At 36.3% G+C, this 18,321-nt stretch overlaps 2 protein-coding genes across 3 annotated transcripts in view; one reads left to right on the forward strand and one right to left on the reverse strand.

Moving 5' to 3' along the window:
- CHRM5 (cholinergic receptor muscarinic 5) overlaps positions 1–14,388 on the reverse strand; it is a 55,402-nt gene extending 41,014 nt beyond the window's left edge. The window contains exons 1-2 of one of the 2 annotated variants that reach the window (XM_054826192.1): positions 13,911–14,388; positions 13,558–13,794 (exon numbers count right to left, since the gene is read on the reverse strand). The gene's annotated coding sequence lies outside the window, so the exon portion shown is untranslated. Of the gene's footprint in view, positions 1–13,557; positions 13,800–13,910 lie in introns of both variants that reach the window. The other variant, XM_054826191.1, reaches the window with a different exon arrangement.
- AVEN (apoptosis and caspase activation inhibitor) overlaps positions 1–18,321 on the forward strand; it is a 99,052-nt gene that overhangs the window by 27,791 nt on the left and 52,940 nt on the right. The window lies entirely within an intron of this gene.

Genomic DNA, 18,321 nt, shown 5'->3' on the forward strand with positions numbered 1-18,321 from the left:
TAAGGATATACTGTCAGAGATTTGGCAAAAAAAAAAAAAAAGTAGAGTGAAGAGTAAATTACTTTCTTATTTTCAACGCTAATTCTGCTCAAACAGAAAGAATGGCAATGGCAGGGCATGGTTCGGATGCTAAAAAAGAATCCTTTGAGTTTTAAAATTCTAGAGAGTACCTGAAAATCAGTTTTCTTTACAGAACTGTGTAACTCATTGTTGATTTGGCTTATTGTGTGTATCAGGGGTCCCACTTTCCAGTGGTATTTGATTGCCAACTTCTACTTTTCATTTTGTACGTCTGTTCTGTGAAATTATTTACATCCGTATGTCTCCATAGAACTCTGTTTCTGAATCTGTTTCTTGTACCATTGAGATATCTAGACTAATGAAGAACTGTTATCAGCTCTGAGAGCATTATTGCTCTGTGCAAAAAATAGTGAAAAGTATTTTTTAACTCTTTTTTGGATGTCTTTGTGATTGCATATGGAACAGATGTGTTTTCAACTAGTGCATCTTATTTTGTCAGAAATGCACCAGATGCAAAACTTCATGTCCTTGCTGTTCACCAGGTGATATGAGCTGTGCGTAGAACACAGAGGTGTTGGTTACTACTTATTATTTATCAACAGGTTACTGGTCTTGAAAGAAGTTTACACGGTTGCAACTAAGGATTGGTAATAGGTCACTTGAATATTCCTAGTACACGTGCTCCTGAAATAAATAGTTAAGGGCATGTGCTGTACTTGCATCTTTCCTCACGTTCTCCTGTTTTTGCCGCCTCATTCCGTAAACGTTCTCTGAGCTTCCCTGACATGCTTTCCTCTCCTGCTTCTCCTTCTAGCCCCATTCTGGCACATCAGAACTTTCCTTTCCTTTTTGATGGTCGTGTGGTAGATACCATTTCCCATCTGTGGAGGCTCTTTATCCAAGTGGTCTCTTTTCCACATGCAAAGGTTTTAGTTGTGCCAGATATGCCCTGGGCAGTCTGCAACTTCGGACTTGTTGATAGACCTGCGAGATACTGCTGTTTGATATACCTGGAGGTGTCTGAAATCAACAAAAATGCAACCTCTCCCTCTCTCCTCCCTAGCCAAAGTAACTTGCCCAAACAAATAGCAAAACCCCTTCCACAATAAAGATTTGCAGTAAAATCACAGGACTTGGCATCAGTGGAAGCTGGTTCTCCATCTGCTCAGTGCTTCCTCCTGAACTGTTCCTAACATTACAGAAATTCATCTTTTTTGTTCTAATCAGACAAGCTGTCCCTATTTTTAGTTCAGACAAAAAAAAAAAGTGCCAGATTCTAAGTATTAATTAAATTTTCTTGATAAATGTATTTTCCTGTAATAGGTAATCTGTGCTCATTATATATGCTTTCATATCTGTGTGTTTCCCACCCCCGTAAGTTTTATCTAAAATTTAACCAAAACTATGTGATTGAAGTATAGTGTGATTCCATGACTTGAATGCATATAAATGTAGGATAATACTTCTTATTTTCATTTTAACATTCTGATATCGTATAACTATGTGACCATATATGTGTCAGTGATAGTGCTGCAAAACTAATGGTAAGTAATAAAAGAAAAATCTGAAGGTTTCAATGTTTCAGAGACATTTGTATGTTTTATGATTTAGAATTGAATAGAGTAAGATTCACAGACTAAAGGGGTTAAATTTTGTTCCCATTAAAATCAGTGCGGTAAGCTTTTTCCCATTCTTTTAATTTTGCACACCTTGATTGCACTCATTTATTTGTTAAGTTCCAGATTTCTGGATTTAAAAAGTTTTCTGACCAACATCCTTCTCTAATCTTGGGCGTGAATCTTTTGCTGCTACTATATATGACAGTATTTCTGTTCAATTGTGTTTAAATACTTTTTGGTTGTGAAATCACAAATCAGTAAGATTAAATGTGGAACAATTTGTCCTTATTCCTGTCTTGCTGTTGTCATGTCCACTACTTGAATTTGTAGGCTTGAGAGCTAGATAAGAATGCCTACTCACCTGATTCACTGTTTCTCTTGTTTAATTGTGTCCTTTGTTTTTATAATACCCCTAATATCAGTTCTATCTGACTAGGCCTCATGTTGGTCATCATGGTTTCTGCCACATCATCATCTCTGACTTTCCTGCCAGTGAAATCCCCTAATCAAAAATGAATTACTCTGACTCTTGTACTCAGGCAGTACATTTTCAAATTTCAGTGTGTTATTGCTACTATGTTCCTGTTCCCTTTCTCCTATTTTTACTTATTTTCTGCCTTTCTCCCTTCCTTTGAATTTTTCTTTTACTACATGAACTTCGTGATTTTCCTTCTTGCCATATATTACTTTTGATTGATTTTAATTTTTTCTTTCGGATTCCTTTTTACACTTCTGATTCTGAACCACTGTTACGTCACCTGAATTAGGCTGTAAGCTTTTAGAGCAGGGACCTTCTTTTGCTTGCCTGTGAAGTATTGATAATGATGTTAGTAGATATTACTTCTATGGGATTATTAAAAGATATTGATTGATTTGGAGGAGCTGTGTTTGTTTTAATTGTAATACTTTTGTTCCATCTCTTAGCAGCCTACATTAGGGAAAGAAATAAAAAATAGAAATTTTATAAAATTCTATAAACCCAGAATTTTTTTGTTTATGGTAAAGATGATAAGAGTATCATATGTAGCAGATTATTTTAATTGCAGAAGCCAGACTTCATTTACTGTTCTGTTTCTTATAAAGATAAATTTATTCCTAATGCCGGTTTACAAACAAAATAACTGTGATAGAAACCTTTTCTTGTTCCTTGACAGAACTGCCAAAGCAGTGTTGTGATCAGACTGCATGTAAACCACCATCAGAAGAGACTGACAGACCTGTTTTTCTAGCAAGATTCTCAGAAATTTGTCTGCAGGAAGCAGTGCTGTTTCTAAACATTGGTTTTGGAGTGAAAGAAGGGCTGTGAAGTAGGCGATGCTCTAAAGGACACAGAGTACCTATTTCTACCTTAATCTCAGTTGCAGCTCCTCTTTTCTTCTTATCCCATTTATGGTCCTGAGATTCCTCCTCATGTTTGCTATTGATGGCTTGGGCTCTCCTAGTCCTTCTCTTCTCCTTTTGATGCTTTCTGAATCACACCAATTCAGTTTGCCATTGTTCTTTCCCTGATCTCATCCTGTTGTTCAAGAGTTCCCAATTCCTACATCCAACTTCTGGTCTACACTTTCTCTTGATCCTTCCCCTGCCCTGTATTTTTGTTCCTGTCCAAATTATGTCAGCTCCTCATTTGTTTGGTGTTCTCTTGCCTGTTGTTCACTCTCAGCTCTCCTGGGAGTGGCATCTTTGGCATTTCTGACTGTTGTATAGGAAGATGGCTCTTCTGAACACTTAAGATTTGATGTGTTTTTTTCCCAAGGGGCTTATTTTTTGTCTAATTTTGGTCATTTTCTTGAAGAATGTCAAAGGCATATTAAGCCTTGCCAAAGTCTTTGTTTCAAAACAAGAGTTGTATTAACTGTCTCTTCCACCCTCAAGGGAGCTCTTCTGTTGTCCTTGCTTGCAAACCGAACCCTCTGCATATGTAACACTGTGAACTAGCAACTCTTTTACTAAAAATCATGCTTGAGGGGCAGAATAGGGTGCGAGTGGGGAGGAATTATGTTTTCTTTGGTTCTGACTCATTTTCAACCTTTACTGGAATGTGAATCAGATGACCTTCCTTTGACAGTACACACTCATCATCTCAGTTTATAAAGCGTGGTATTTCTGAATCCGCTGAAGATAATTTGGATTGTGAAACTGATCATACTCTCTCTATTTCTTTTTAAGCTCTTGATTGAAAACAGCCTGTGATAATGTGGTATTTTCTTCTTGAATATGTGCGTGTGCTTCAACATGCAGAAAATGTGTCACTGAAAAGTGTGTATCAGCTAGCTACAAAATCTAAGGAAGCAAGGTGGAAGAACTAATTCAAGATGGGAGTGCTTTAATAGGTTGATATCATTTTGCTGATTTTTGTGTCATAAAATTTTTGTGTCCTAATGGCTAGAGACCATAATTGCAGATATTTATAGCAAAGAAATTTTCATTCGAGACACTTGGCTAACTTTCTGCTGGGAAAATGCTGGCAGAATGGAGGTATTGGAAAGCTAAGTATTTTAAATTGACAGTTCAGTGGTAATAGGAGGTAAACTGGGTTAGATTTTTCTGAGTAAATGAAGTGCTAGGTGTGCAAGAGTAATAGTTCCAGAGAGAAAGTCTATACAATTTGTACTCTTTCAGGCAGAGATACTCTGTTTGCAGTCTTCATTGTCACCTTTCTGATGCCCAGGAAAGTGTACCAAAGTGGTTATAATGGAAAACGGCACTTTTGCCCTGGCTTCTTTATTGATGGAGCCTTGTTAGAGTTATTTTTTTTCCTCTAGGTGTATTTTATGTTTCCGAAGTTGTTAGAAGATAGAGTTCAGCCTGACAGATGACAAATGTTGATTGGCTTTTATAACACAGATTTGCTTTGGGCTAACCTACTTCTTGACTGAAATCCTGAGACACAGAAATAAGAGTGACACTAGCAAGACACTGAAGAGGCAAGCAGCCTTTAAAAGCAAAGGACATGCAAAAAAGATGTTTTGAATTTCTCGTGTAGATGTATTTCTTAATGCATGTTGCTACCCTATCTGACCGATGGGAAGACAGACTTGTTCCGAAAGCTAGTAACTACATCTCACCTGACTATCTTGCTGTCTGCACAGGGCTTTGTCATGATGTGTCTGTAGGCCTGGGGGGGTGGGGGAAGCAATTAATTTGAAAAAGGCTGACTGGAAATTGAGACAGCTTACCCAACCCAATAATATTAGGTCAGTCTAAAGACATCATTACTGTCCTTTGTTCATTATCCAGGTTTTCCATGTAATACTCTGCTTCATTTTGGGGGATAAGTCATCCAGCAACCTGGAAAAAAAATCTAAAATGCAAATGGAATCCTTTGAGAAAGTCCTTATAGTCTGGGACCTTCAGCATTGCCAACTGTCACAGGTCTCTGCATGTTACTTCAGAGACTACTGACTTGACCTGTCTCCCAAAAAAATCAATAAACCCTGCTCCTGGTCACCTTCTACTGTACACAGGGAGCAAGTTGTAGGTGCTGATTAATTACTTATTCCAGAAGTCTTTCTTAAGGCCTGGAGCGTTCATTCTCTCTCCATCTCTCTCTTTTCTGTCTTGGACATGGTTAATTTTTGTACACTTTCCTTTTACCTTATCTTGAAAAGCATGCTTTTAAGAAAAACAACAATATATTCGCTGTACCTTTCAGGTGCCCTTTTCAGGACTACATTACCCCGAGGACCAAAACTGTCAAGGAATTGAATCCAGCACTTACTAGTGGTTTTGTTTAATCTGTGTTTGAAAGGGACATGGTGCCAGTGGCACAACAGTGAGACTGGAAGGTGTTTGCATGTTCCCTTTCATCTTATGGTGTCACCTGTCACTTCAGATGGGAGTGGGCGCAAAAAATAACTTCTGTGTAAGTGGAGAAACCGACTTTTACTCCAAGTAACACAATACTTTCATTTGCTCAAAAATGGGCTTGGCTAACACTGCTTGTTCCAGCTGCAAAAAACATGAATTCTGATGAAAGCAGCTATAGTTTATAGCTACTAAACCGTAGTTTATAGTTTTGGATTTTTCTCTTCCTGTTGTACATCCTTTGAAGGAACCTAGTGGATGTCTGTGGTTTGTTTGTTGTGTGTCTCTGCTTCTCTTGCTTTTATGGAGTGTTTGGTTTTGTTGTTCTGTTTATTATGTGCAGTTCTTATCAATAAAAATGTAATGAATTTGAAGTTGCTTTATATTTTGCTTCTGCTCTTGATAATAAATTAAGATCACCTCCCCTCTTCTAAAGAAAAGAGTTTGAAAGATACTTCAGTGATATTATGGATTTGGCCCATCACCAGATATGGATCTAGTCGCCTGATTTGACTGCATGAATGGTGCAAAAGAGTTGGCAGGAATATGAAATGGAGCAGCTGGTGAGAAGGGAAAGATCTTGGGGAATCGGGGAAATACTAGGATTGGTATTGGTAGTAGTAAGGGAAGAAGCAAGAGCTCCTTTTTTGGTGGTAGCATGTATGTGTATTGGATTAAATTGGACTAAATCCAGATGCCTGTTTCTGATTTATCTTAAAATAGTTTTGCAGTTAGAATATTGACAGCAAGTCAATTTTCTAATGCGAATAACAGACTACGATCTCCCTTGCTTTAAATTTTCTATTCTGCAACTCCACATGATTCTGTCTGCCCCTTCTTTTACCTTTCTTCTGTTCTTCATTTCATAATGCCTTATTAAGTGTTCACTTTTATTTTTATATATCCTCTTTCTATCCCACAGACAACTTTATTTCTCTGAGTTGTATCTGAATATGAAAAAAGAGGAGGAGGGAGAGAAAGAAGGAGGAGTAGAAATCTCTGAGAAGAACAATTTAGTCACTTAGAGGAAAATTGCCTACAAGTATGAGATGACTAAATTAACTTGTAGAAATGTAATCTGAAAGCATCAGATCTCATACCTGTAACTTACAAGCACACTTTAGCTTGTCAAAGAAAATTGATCTTTATAAATATCTCTGTGTAAAGTAACATTTAACTAAAGACAAAGCATTTTAAAGTCTCCAAAGTGTTTTATTTGGTCATGTTATATTTGTGTTAAAAGAAAAAACCCAACAACAAAATAACAACAACAAAACCCCCTAGTGATTATTTGTGTTTAGTGCCTATACTTCAAAATAGTTTATCTGTATCTGTTCATCTGAACTTTAACAATTTCCTTTTGGCTGTTCATTTATTAACAGCAGAGTCCTGTAATACTTATTGGGGGTTGTCTTTTTGCAAACCTTTCTACTTTAAAGTATTGTAACATACTACCATTTTCTACTGCTGCAGTAATTATAGGAAACTGAGAAAGTGAATGTTGCTTCGCTTTGGGAAGCAAAACTGGAGTATGAATTCAAGACCTGTGTTTACAAACTTGCTTGGTAGAGGGAAAGAGTATTTATGGTCTAAATTTTAGCATGAATAAAAAAACTCTGGAGGATATTCTTTAATTTAAATACTGCAGAGAGATGTAATAATTTTTACGTCACGATTGCAAATGCTTTACAGTGGTGACAGATCCTATAGACAATGTTTTTTTCTAAGTATCTAGAATAAAATAATCTGAGCTATATTCCTGAACTCTGTCAGTCTCCCAGACTGGTTGTAAATTGAAATTATGTCATTCAGAAAAGACTAGTGAAATAAGTTTGTTCTGTTACAAAAATAACTCACTGAGCAAGCTATACTATATGATAAAAGGCTGCTGTAATGCATTTTTGAAAACCGAGGCACTGAACAACTACATTGAAAATGTAATTTCACGTGACTAGAATTCATTTAATCATGAAAGGAAAGCACAGTAGATTAATCCACGGAGAGCATAACATGGACAAGGTATATTTTGGTGACAGTGATAGTGTACACCTACGATATCAGTCAGGAAGACATGACGTCCACATAATGGCATTAGGGATGATTTATCTAATTTACATTACAATAGGTAAAAGAATTCTTGAACAGCCTATTAAGGAAAGTATGTATAGGTGTTTAAGAAAATGACTTTTTTCTAGAGTCTGTTTTTCTGTACTTGAGTTCTGACAGCTTGGCACTGCTAAACTTAGAAATGGTTCCATTTCTTCCTCTCCTTGCAATACTTTTTAAAACGTGTATAATTTTAATAGTTAGGTGACACAATATTTGCCTTTATTTGCTTTTAGACATTAGAGGTAAAATACTACCAACAAACATTTTATATTACAGTTCCTTCATTTTTTAACTTGCAAAATGTGTGAAATAGCAAACATAATAAAAAATCAGTTTCAGTAAGGTTTGGGGCAAAATTAAGGAAGTGAAACTTGCTGTGGTTTCTTTCGCTAACTCAGATTCCCTACTGACTTGAAGAACAGCGGACTAGGTTCTCTCTAGGAAGTAATTGTATGTGGAAGGCTAACTCCAGTATAGCCAGTAAAATTCATAGATTACAAAGCCAAATAAACTGTTTGTGATCAGGTGAACTTTTCTGGATAACATGAGCAATCATAACAAAGTTATGAACTAATTATTGGTTGAATTAGGGCATGTGTCAGTATAGCTGCTATCAAAAGCTATTGTCAGCCTTGATTTAAACAATGTCGGTGGCAGAGAATCCCCCAGAGCTCTTGGAAGGTTGTGCCACTGAGCTCTTGGATTGATCTGACATGCTGTACCTTCACTGATAAAAGTGTGCATCTTAATTCCCCTCTAATGCTGTATAGCCTGAGGACTGCAAAAAGTTGCAGAAAATCACACAAATGACAAATTAAACTCAGTGCAGATGAAGATTAGGTGATGTACATGGTGGTGGTGGTGGGGTAACAGTCCCCTGTGACATTTAAAGACATCTGAGGTGATTGTTATTATTCACTAGTTAAAAGCAAATGAACCCTAGAAATTAGGACAAGAACAGAGAACAAATCAGAAAGCACACCACGGTGTCACTATATAAATCAGTGACACAGGCATATTGTGTAACTTTTTCCGATTCAGATCCCAGAGGCTCCATGAGGAAACAGTAGTACTGAAAAGGTACAGCAAAGGGCAGCAGGACGACTAACAGTACGGATTTACATTTGAGGCATGGTTGAGGATGGTATGAGTAGAAGTCTTCAGCCTCAAAGACAGATGACCGGTAACTATATGGTGTAGCTATCTGTAAAATCATGGAAGGATGGATATGGTGAATAAGAAATTATTATCTCTTCCGGTGCAATAAGCAGGGAGTATTGAGTGAAGCTTGCTGGCAGCAAATTCAAAACAACGTATTTTTTTGATGTAACTCATAATTAAATATGGAATTTTGTCACAGGATCTTGTGGAAGCTTAAATTTTGTGCAGGTTCAAAAAACAACTGGAGAAATACTTTGAAGGTTATCTTATAAATAAGACATCATCTCTGGCTCAAGAAATCCCTGAGCTACAAATAGCTGGAGGCTGGCAGAGTATTTCTGAGGAAGTGCCCCTCTGTGTGTGCCCTGTTCTCAGGCTTCCCTAGACTTACTGTTGTGCAGAATTTGGGGCTATATGGGGCCTCTGATTTCATCTGGTGTGACCTTTCCCAAGTGAGGTGCTTCTTTCTTCCCTGTTTGTAATCTGCAGAATTGATAAATTAATGCTTAGTTGGAAGGTATTGAGGTCCTGCAAAGGATTCACTTATCTGTAATTTTAGTATTTTCAGCAAGATTGCTGACTTCACCACTTTTTGATAGATAAGTATATAGTGGAGGGGTAGCAAGCTGAATTCCTTGTAAAGCATCAGTACTGCTCAATGGAGCAGACTGTACAAATGAGTATTTTTAATGTCTCCTAACTGCAAGAATATTGAAGAAGACCAAAGTATGACTTTCCTGAGTACTGAAAAAATGCTGTCAAATGGAACGAGTTAGGTAAATGTAGGCCCATGTGCTTGACATCAGACCTGGGGAAAAAAAAAAAAAAAAGGAAAAGCTGATACAAGATTTGGTTAAGACTTCAAGTGTGGAGGCAGGCCTTGCTAAAAGGACCTAAAAGTTGGTCAAGCACCAGCAACATCACTAGCAACAGTCAAGGCTGGAGGGCTGCGGGTTGTGAGTTACCAGGAGCACACAGGTACATCTGCTGTAACAAAGCTTCCTTCTATGCAGACGCTGCTTTGCCGCATCAGGCCCCTTCACAAAGCAGTTTATACCTGCCATAAAGGTATATGAGCCTTCATCCTTTTGTTTTAAGTCAGAGTTTGTATTGATAGAGGACTGAACACCTGTCAGTGTGCATTCTCTCCTGTAGCTATAAACTTTTTTTGCCTGACCTGGCTCTGCCTGTTTATTCCACGACAGGAGGACATATTCTAATATTGGTTAATTTGGCTTTCTGGAAGATGTCTCTTTACATGTGGTTTGAAAGAATGCATAATATTACCTACATGGATTTGCAGTGCAAATGGCCCTGAAGTGTTTTAGTGCCTTTCTTCTTATCACAGTAACTCTTGGAGGCAGGGGATTATTTAATGAAGGGGCTTCAGAGAGAGATGTAAATGGCCGTGGTGAATTTTGTGTTCATCTGTAATTCAAGGTGAAATGGACATTTTGGATCAGTGATTTAACTATAGAAACAGAAGTTCTGGATTTCACTCCTTGCTTTCTCTTAGGTTCTGTATGTTATATCTCTTAACAAAAAGCCGGAGGTGTAAGAGTATCTCATGTTTTACCTGTAACATGATAGTCGTGAGTAGACATGGAAGTGAATACTGAAGACAGGCCAACAGTTTAGGAATATGTATACCTACAAGTCTGGGCTGCTACTAGTTGGTTTCTTGTAGCTGATAACTGGCCAGAAGAGGGGCAGTTTGGACTTTTGATCTGTGTCTCATTCACATAATTTCCAAAAGGTTGATTAAACCATGCTACACCACTTTAGTGTTTGTTACCTGTTGAATTGATTGGGAAGGGGGTCCCATTTGTGTGTACCATGTGTGCTGTTTTGCTGAGCAGATGCACTCTCTGTAGGCAATTGACTAGTTATTTTGTGATGTGGTTTACTCATTTCATGTAGACAAGCAACTTAATACAGAGAGGAAATGAAAAGATATCCTTGTCAGCTGCTCAGTGATCCATGGGCAACTGATTATGATAAAGGTGGAAAATAAATATTGACTCACTGCTTTCAGGTGAGGTGATTTTACATAATTACACAGTTTGGAAAACATTCTGTGATATATTTAGTCTGGTTGCACGGAGATTTAGGTTTTGGAACTTGATAATGGATTGTTCACTTATGTTAATGCATCTGAATTCTGTCCTCTTTGAAGATAAGTGAGAGGAATAATGCACTTAAAATAACATTTATCCTGATGACTTAAATTAAAAATTATTAATGAATACATCTGAAAAATAAAAAAGATCTACCTTTTCTTTTAAAAATACTCCATAGTTGTATCCAGTCTTTTAAAAAATATTAACTGTATCCAATTCTCCTTCCTACAAGCAAGCTTTCTACTTGTTCTTAGCCCTCTCATATTTTCAACAGAAAGCTTAAAAAGTCTAAACTGCAACTCTCAGTTTAGAAGTTTCTGAAACATTAAGTTTTGAGTAAACTTTTTGAGAGTTTCATTGAATAATAACCTAATTTTTCTTAAATGGGCATGTTGGCTAGCTGTTATGTTTTGGGGTTTTTAATTTTCTTTTTAAGCTGGGATAAACAATACCTGTTACAAAAGAGGAGGCAAAAAATTCACACACAATGTCCAAGTTAAGAAAACTTTTCCAATATGAGAGCAGTAACTGGAGAATCAAAACTTGAATTACAATTCTTACTCTTCTCTCTCTTTTACTTCCAACTCTGAACTAGGTTCTACAGATACAAAGCTGCCTTCTGAAATCAGCTGACAAAAGCTGTATTACGTCTGCTATTTGTTATAAGTGTTGTTAAGTTGTAGTAGGCTTTGCTGGTTCAAGTTATGGAAATCTTGAACTGGTGCCATTGAAAATTAGAGCCATATTGGTTTGTTTTGGTTTGTATTTTACAGAACCTACTTCTTAACTGATGTTTTTTTCCCTGATGTTTTAGATGAGAGACAAAGTATCAGTGTGTATTGTATAGGAGCAGTGAGGAGGCAAGAAGAATTCTTACTGGATTGATGTAATATGTGAAGTGAGGCATAGGAAAAAAAGCTTGGAGAGGTATTTGAACGAGCAGTTGTGAAGAGACCAGCTGGAGCTAGTTATAAAAGAAAACAACAGAAACTCAGGAAATGTAGAGTGTGCTGGAACCTGTCAGCAACAAAATGGCTGAGTGATAGGTGTACTAGCAAAAATTCCCATCAAGTTCTCATCAAATACAGCAAGCGGGAAAGTGGAAAAGGGTTAGAATAATGGAAACTTTGCCTGTATTAAGCAGAAGAATTAAACGTGAATGTTCAGAAAGAATGAAAATTTTTTTTCCCCTGCCATGGCAGCCAAGAGTGGAGTCTTGTAGGAGGAATTCAAGTATATAAAATATTCTACAGTAATATGCATGAGATGACCCCTCTCCTGCAGAAGTTTTTTCATATATTGTTCTTGGTAGGAATTCCATTATTTTGGGAGTATGTTGTTGACTCTTGATATGAGACGAGGCTCAGTATAGTATCAACTTCTGGTTTTCAGTCTCATGGTATGCTATCAGTCTTTGGCAAGTAAGTTTAGTTTTCTAGCGCTTGGTAGTATTCATAAAACCTTTGGGCATAAGTGAAGGGTTCAAAAGAGGTGTTTCTGAATGGTGAAATAGTCTGTCTTTAGCAAGCGTTAGGCACGAGAGAGATTATTTTAGTAAGTTAGCAAAACATAAAAAGAGAAAGAAACCAGGAAAAGTATTGATGGAAACATTAAATAAGACAGACGTGCTAAATAGAAATGAGGGAAGTGATACAGAGAGAAGTAGAGGAAAGATATTTAAAACAATGCTGGAAAAGAAGTGTTGTATCTTAGTAAATAGAGAAAATGGTGTGAAACCAGTAAATGACAGTAGGAGCAAAGATGTAGATTTTCAAAGCTAATATTACATACAGAACTGACCAATGTGATACTATAAAATGGTGTGTAAACAGTATATGACTATTTACGCTTTTTCAGTTTCAAGGGTGTGAGGTTTTTTGTGTGTGTGAGCATAGGTGCCTTTCTCCATGGCTTTTAAGTGTAGGTTTTTGACTAATAGATGCTGTGTTCATTTTTCAAGCCCTATTAGATGTTAGAATCTCATTCTAAAATGTTTTGTATGTTATTTCCATGTAGAATGTGTGTCTATGTGGCTTATGTAGTGGATGCTCCAAATGAGTGAAATAACTGAGGTGACCTGCACCTTCATTTTTTGTAGTTTTACCGGGACACTGATGTCCAATCTTCTTATTGAAACTCTCTACACAGTACCTTGGGGTATATTAACATGGTGCTGTTTCCTTACTGTGCTGTAGTTTACCTTTCATAAATAACTAATCAACACTTCTAGCTTTATTTAATATCCTTTATATAAACAAAGATTCATTATCTTATAATAAAAGATATCCTTTTACGTTTACTGCCATGGTGCAAAATGTTGTTTGCTTTGCCAGATTAAATAGATAATGAAGTACAGTCAATGTTTTTTGGTAATATTAACAGAAGCATGTTTTTTTTATTAATTTCTTTTTTCTTAAACAGCCATGCATGGAAGTATATATTAAAATAGTTTGAAGGATTTAAATCTTAGGAAATATTTCACTCTAGTATAAGTCAAGAGAGAAAGCATTTAATAGTTTTCCTTTGCATAATCTTAATATCAAAAGAGAGCTGTTATTTGAGCAGTATAGGAAATCTAAGAACATCAAATATTTGTCACAGAAGGATTTAAACTTCAGTATCAGGATAAAGAATTTTAAATTCATTGAGTTATTGTCCATACATTAAAGTATATATTAATGTGATAAACAATTAAAGCAGTATATGAAATAGAAACTTACCTAGGAGATACTTGATTGAAGCTTTATCTGTTCTCTGTCAGAATATACTGAGACTCACTCAGCAGATAGGAAGCTTTTTTCTACTTGAAATGCATTGTGCACTCTCGTCTTGTGATTTCTTTTTCCACAGCGTCTTATTGTTCACTGCTGCTTCATCTTGTGGTATTGGTTGTTTCCAGTTTATTTCCAGGTATCTCCAATATCTGATTTCTTCCACATTCAGCATTTTTGTTTATTCTGCCCTAATCAGGTAACAGAAAAGAACCTGTGAACTTTGCATCTTCCTAGCCCTCCCCACCCCCCCACCCCCCCAAAAAAAGGAGAAAAAAAAAAAAAAAGGCAAATGCACTGACCCCAGTTAACTCAAGTATTCAGCACCCATTTAAAAATTCAAAGATTTAGTATCCAGTAAATTCCATCTGTTTTCTGTAGATGATTCCAACACTGGAAAGTTATCTCCCTACATATTTTGGTAGCCTCCACATTTTAGATTTTTGTAGGAAAAATGCAGGATCAGTAGACATCAGATCTTAACTTTTAACCCATGCAGCGTTATTCTGTGAAGGATGATGAAGGTCTGCCTCTCTCAGCTCCTTATGCTTCTGTCAGACACAGATGTGAAATGCTGCTTTAGAACAGAGGGGGTAAAAATCCCAAAGGGTGTAGTGTTTTGTCATCTCTCAGGACAGTGAGCACGCATGGCATCAATGAGTAGCAGATATGAGCTATTCAAACCAGTCACTTAACTGACAGGATGACGCTTTCATACATAATAGACCCATTAATTATTTCTTCTGATGGACAGCAGTGTCTACTAGAAGAAAAAAGCAGCAGATGATAATACTAGGTTTGATAGGTGCTTTGTGTTTGAACAGCTTGTCATCAAGAAATGAATCCAGGAAAAAATTGCTGTTTTGGGATATGATCAGGTAAAATGGACCAGAGCTGTTTTGACACAGTAGATGTCAGGTATAGGGTTAAAAACTCCATTCAGGTTAAGGTCTATTCATAGGTAGCTTTTTATCAAAAAGATGTTCTAAAAGATTTGCTTTAAAAATCGTGGTTTGTGTTTTGCTTCATGTAGCTTTTCATTTGGGGAACTTGGCTGTAGTTTTGTGGTTTTTCATTTATAACTTAACATGCAGATTAAACCTACACATTCATGGGGTTTTTGTCCTTTTTTTTTTTTTTCTTTTTCCCCTGTAAAAAGAAACCTTAATGTTTTAAAAAAATATTTTTCAAAGGACTCTGTGTATGAAGATGATGATCAAACTCATTACACACTTTGTATCAAACAAAGGCTTTCTGTTTCACAAATCCATTTCTAATTAAATTAGAAATTGAAATTGTGTGCTTTAAAGTTAATTAACCACTCTCTTGAGGTTATTATGTAGGAAATAATATATATCGAAAAACTTACTTTAATGTAGCATAAGCCCTTCATAAGTCTGTTCTAAAATATGATGGCTAAAATTTTCATTCACTGTACCGATGTTGTTAGGGGCAACGTATGCTGATTGTGGGGAAAATTGGAACTTTTCCTTAGAATATAGTTTCATTTTTTTCCCCTGGGAACTTTAGTTACTATAACTTTTCTTCTTAATTTACTGACCAGAAAATGTTTATAATCAATTTATTTCTCTTTTTTTTGCCTTCTGTATGTTGAAGGTGAAGAAGAGATAAAATGATGAGAGAAAGAAAATAGACTATTTATGTTCGATGGTGTGGTTGAAACATGAACTACACCAAAAAAATGGAGGGAGAAGGGGCTACTTCTACAGGTTTGTATTTGTTTACTATAAGTATGAAGAACCTCTCTCATAATTTGCCCCAGTCTTGTTTCATTGTAACAGCAAAGTTATCTTAATCTTCCTTGTTATGAAACAATGGAGAGCATCTAGACTAAGCTTTTTTTTTTGTTGTTCATCCAGTCAGTAATGATGAGCACAGTTATGCCCTTATATCACATCAAATTACTTTTGGAATACCTTTGGCCTCTAGCTTGCATCCTATCTAGCTCCAGACCATATCCAAGCCTAGAAGCATATGATGGCTATAACTTTAAATCTAAGCTGTCAATCTTGTCTCTTTAGATAAGGAGTTGAGTTGCCAAGGATACAATGGGTACATGATGTAAAGTCCATGCTGAAAGTACTGGAATGAGACATACTTTCTGAAATAATATTAACACTTTCTGTCTCATGATTTCTGTCTGCAAACATACAATGCATATCTGGAGATGGTAGCCTAACCTGAACTGAAAGTGTCCTAAATTTGTTAGAATATTTCAACAAGGTGCTGATTCTTATGAAACCCTTCCAAATAATTGGAATCTGACAAGTCACAATCTTTGTGTGTGTAGCAATAAGATAACATTATACAGTTGGTATTCTCAGATAATCTTTCAGGAGACAAAGAACAAACACTTGCCCCAGTCTGCTTCCCCCTTGCAAACTCCAAAACATGGCACTCAAATATCTGCTCTGTGATTATCCCCAGAAGAAGTCCTGAAGCGTGAAATAATTGAAGCTTTTTTATACACACATGTGCGTGAGCGCACACATAGATATATATGCATAAACCCCGCTTTTTTCTCTCTTCAGAACTAGCTAAGCTGAGCTATTTGTATGTTAGTGTCAGAAGTATTCTGCTGTCTCAAGCCTGGAGATGAGGGTAAACTTGGATAAAGCAGCATGTGAAAGCTTAGGGGATGATGGTGATCCTGACATCTTGGTGTGCAACCCGAGTCTGAGATAAGTAGATGACTGGTGTTAAGAATTAAAACTCTGAAGACGAAGCTGGTTGAAATTTTCCACTTTGAATATTGCACAAAGAAGAGGAATTGTATTTTTAGCATGGTGTTCTGAAAGTCTTTTCTGTTTGGTCAAGCTACAACAGGAATAAGCTATATATAAGCTGCATAACTAAAAGGAATAAATAGCATCTCCAGTGGAGAATGTTGCTGGCATGTCTGAAGTCACAAAAGCTTCAAGGATGCACAACTATAAACTCTGTAGGGCCTGTAGTCTGTTTTGTGACTGGTTGTCTACTACGTGACAGTCACACTGTAGTACGTGATTAATTTTTGCAGGGTTTGGTTATCTTGCTCTCACAGAAAGGTGTGACTAGGGATTCCATGTCCATAAATAATGTCAGTTGACATGAAGTTCTCATACCTCTAAACCAGGGGTAAGGAATCACAGGAGACTGGCTACATCCCTCTGCTTCATTTCATTTGGTTCATGGACAGGTAGTTTTCTGCATTACTTTCTTATACCAGAAAAGTAAATGTTAATTTGCAGTGAGGAATAAGTACCGTACTTCTTGAACAGGCTTCTGTTTCAGTTCCCTCTGCTTTTTGAGTGTTGTTATGCATGTACATGTTACAGCCGAACACCTCAAAATAACTCCTATGTATCTTTGATTAACAGTGTATTGAAACTCTGCACCTGAAAATCAGATCTAGGGTGAATAATGTACTCACCTGTTTTAAGAAGATTGCTTTTAAAAGTTGCATAAGAGGTGAGCACAGAAGTCAGCTTTCTTTATAAATGTTTTACGTTTTGAGTGCATGAGCATTCAAGGTGAAACCTCACTGCAATTTCATTGCAATCTCAGTGAGATTTGATATTTACAGTATCAAAGCTGATAGCTTTGCAAATAGTATTAAACCATTTACTACTGTCTGTGTCAGTCCATTCATGATTAATAATTATGGACTCTTCAAGTCTAAAAGGCCAAGTGTTACCCCTACTGTATGAAAGTAATTTGTCAAATATATTGGGAAAAACATTTTTCTAATGAACTGAGTGATCAGTAAAGCCATATCTCAACGAAATGTTTCTACAAATTATACATGTGTGTGGTAACAACTAAGTTAGTACTGCAAATAAATTTCAAAAAAAGTAAAAGACATAGTGTTAGAGAACACTTGTAAGCATTTTCCTTTTATCATTTATCTAACAAACAGCTATACACATGGAAATCCCATTTTTACCTTTTTCTGAATGTTGTCATTCAGCTTTTCACCTGTTTCAAGTGAGTTGATAACTGTAGTGGTTGCTTTTCAGAGAAAAGCGGTGTATTTATCAGAATTTTTAAATTGCTGAAGAGCTAATGTTCTGAAGAATATGTCATCATTATTGCCACTTCTTTTGTTGTCTGCAAGTAGTTCTTGCTTTTGTGAACAAAATTATTTTCCTACTTACTCTTCAGCCTTATTCTTTTTTCACTTTTTTGGGGGGGGGATGGGGAGGGTTTTGTTGTGACCTCATATCAATAATTATTTCTTATTGGAGATTAAATAATTCTGTTTTGTCAGTGGAATATGTGATTCTCTTCCAGCTAAATTAAATTAATCTGCAAAACTGTAATTTTCAGTGATCGATATAGAATACATTGTACATGTCTTAAAAAAATCAATAAATGTCTATATAAATGAGAACAGTCTTAAGAGTTTTAAAATTTTGCAATCAATCAGATAATTAACACTGAGAAATTTTTGACTGAAACGTAAAAACATGACAACTTGAATCTTAAACTTAATTTGAATTTAACAGGCATATCTGCTAGCTCTCAGTGAAACAAAGATACTTTTGCACTTCTTAAAATGAGATTATTCCTTATAAAGTGGGTCTTTCCTGCAGTCTGAAATCTGGTTTAGAACAACAAACTCAAAAGAGAAATGGATTGAGATAGCTTAGAGGAAAAGGAGTTTTTGTTACCTAGGAAATGGGTGAGTATAAGTACTTAGCACAACTCTTA

This window comes from Grus americana, chromosome 5, assembly GCF_028858705.1.
Source record: "Grus americana isolate bGruAme1 chromosome 5, bGruAme1.mat, whole genome shotgun sequence".
Taxonomy (NCBI): Eukaryota; Metazoa; Chordata; class Aves; order Gruiformes; family Gruidae; genus Grus; species Grus americana.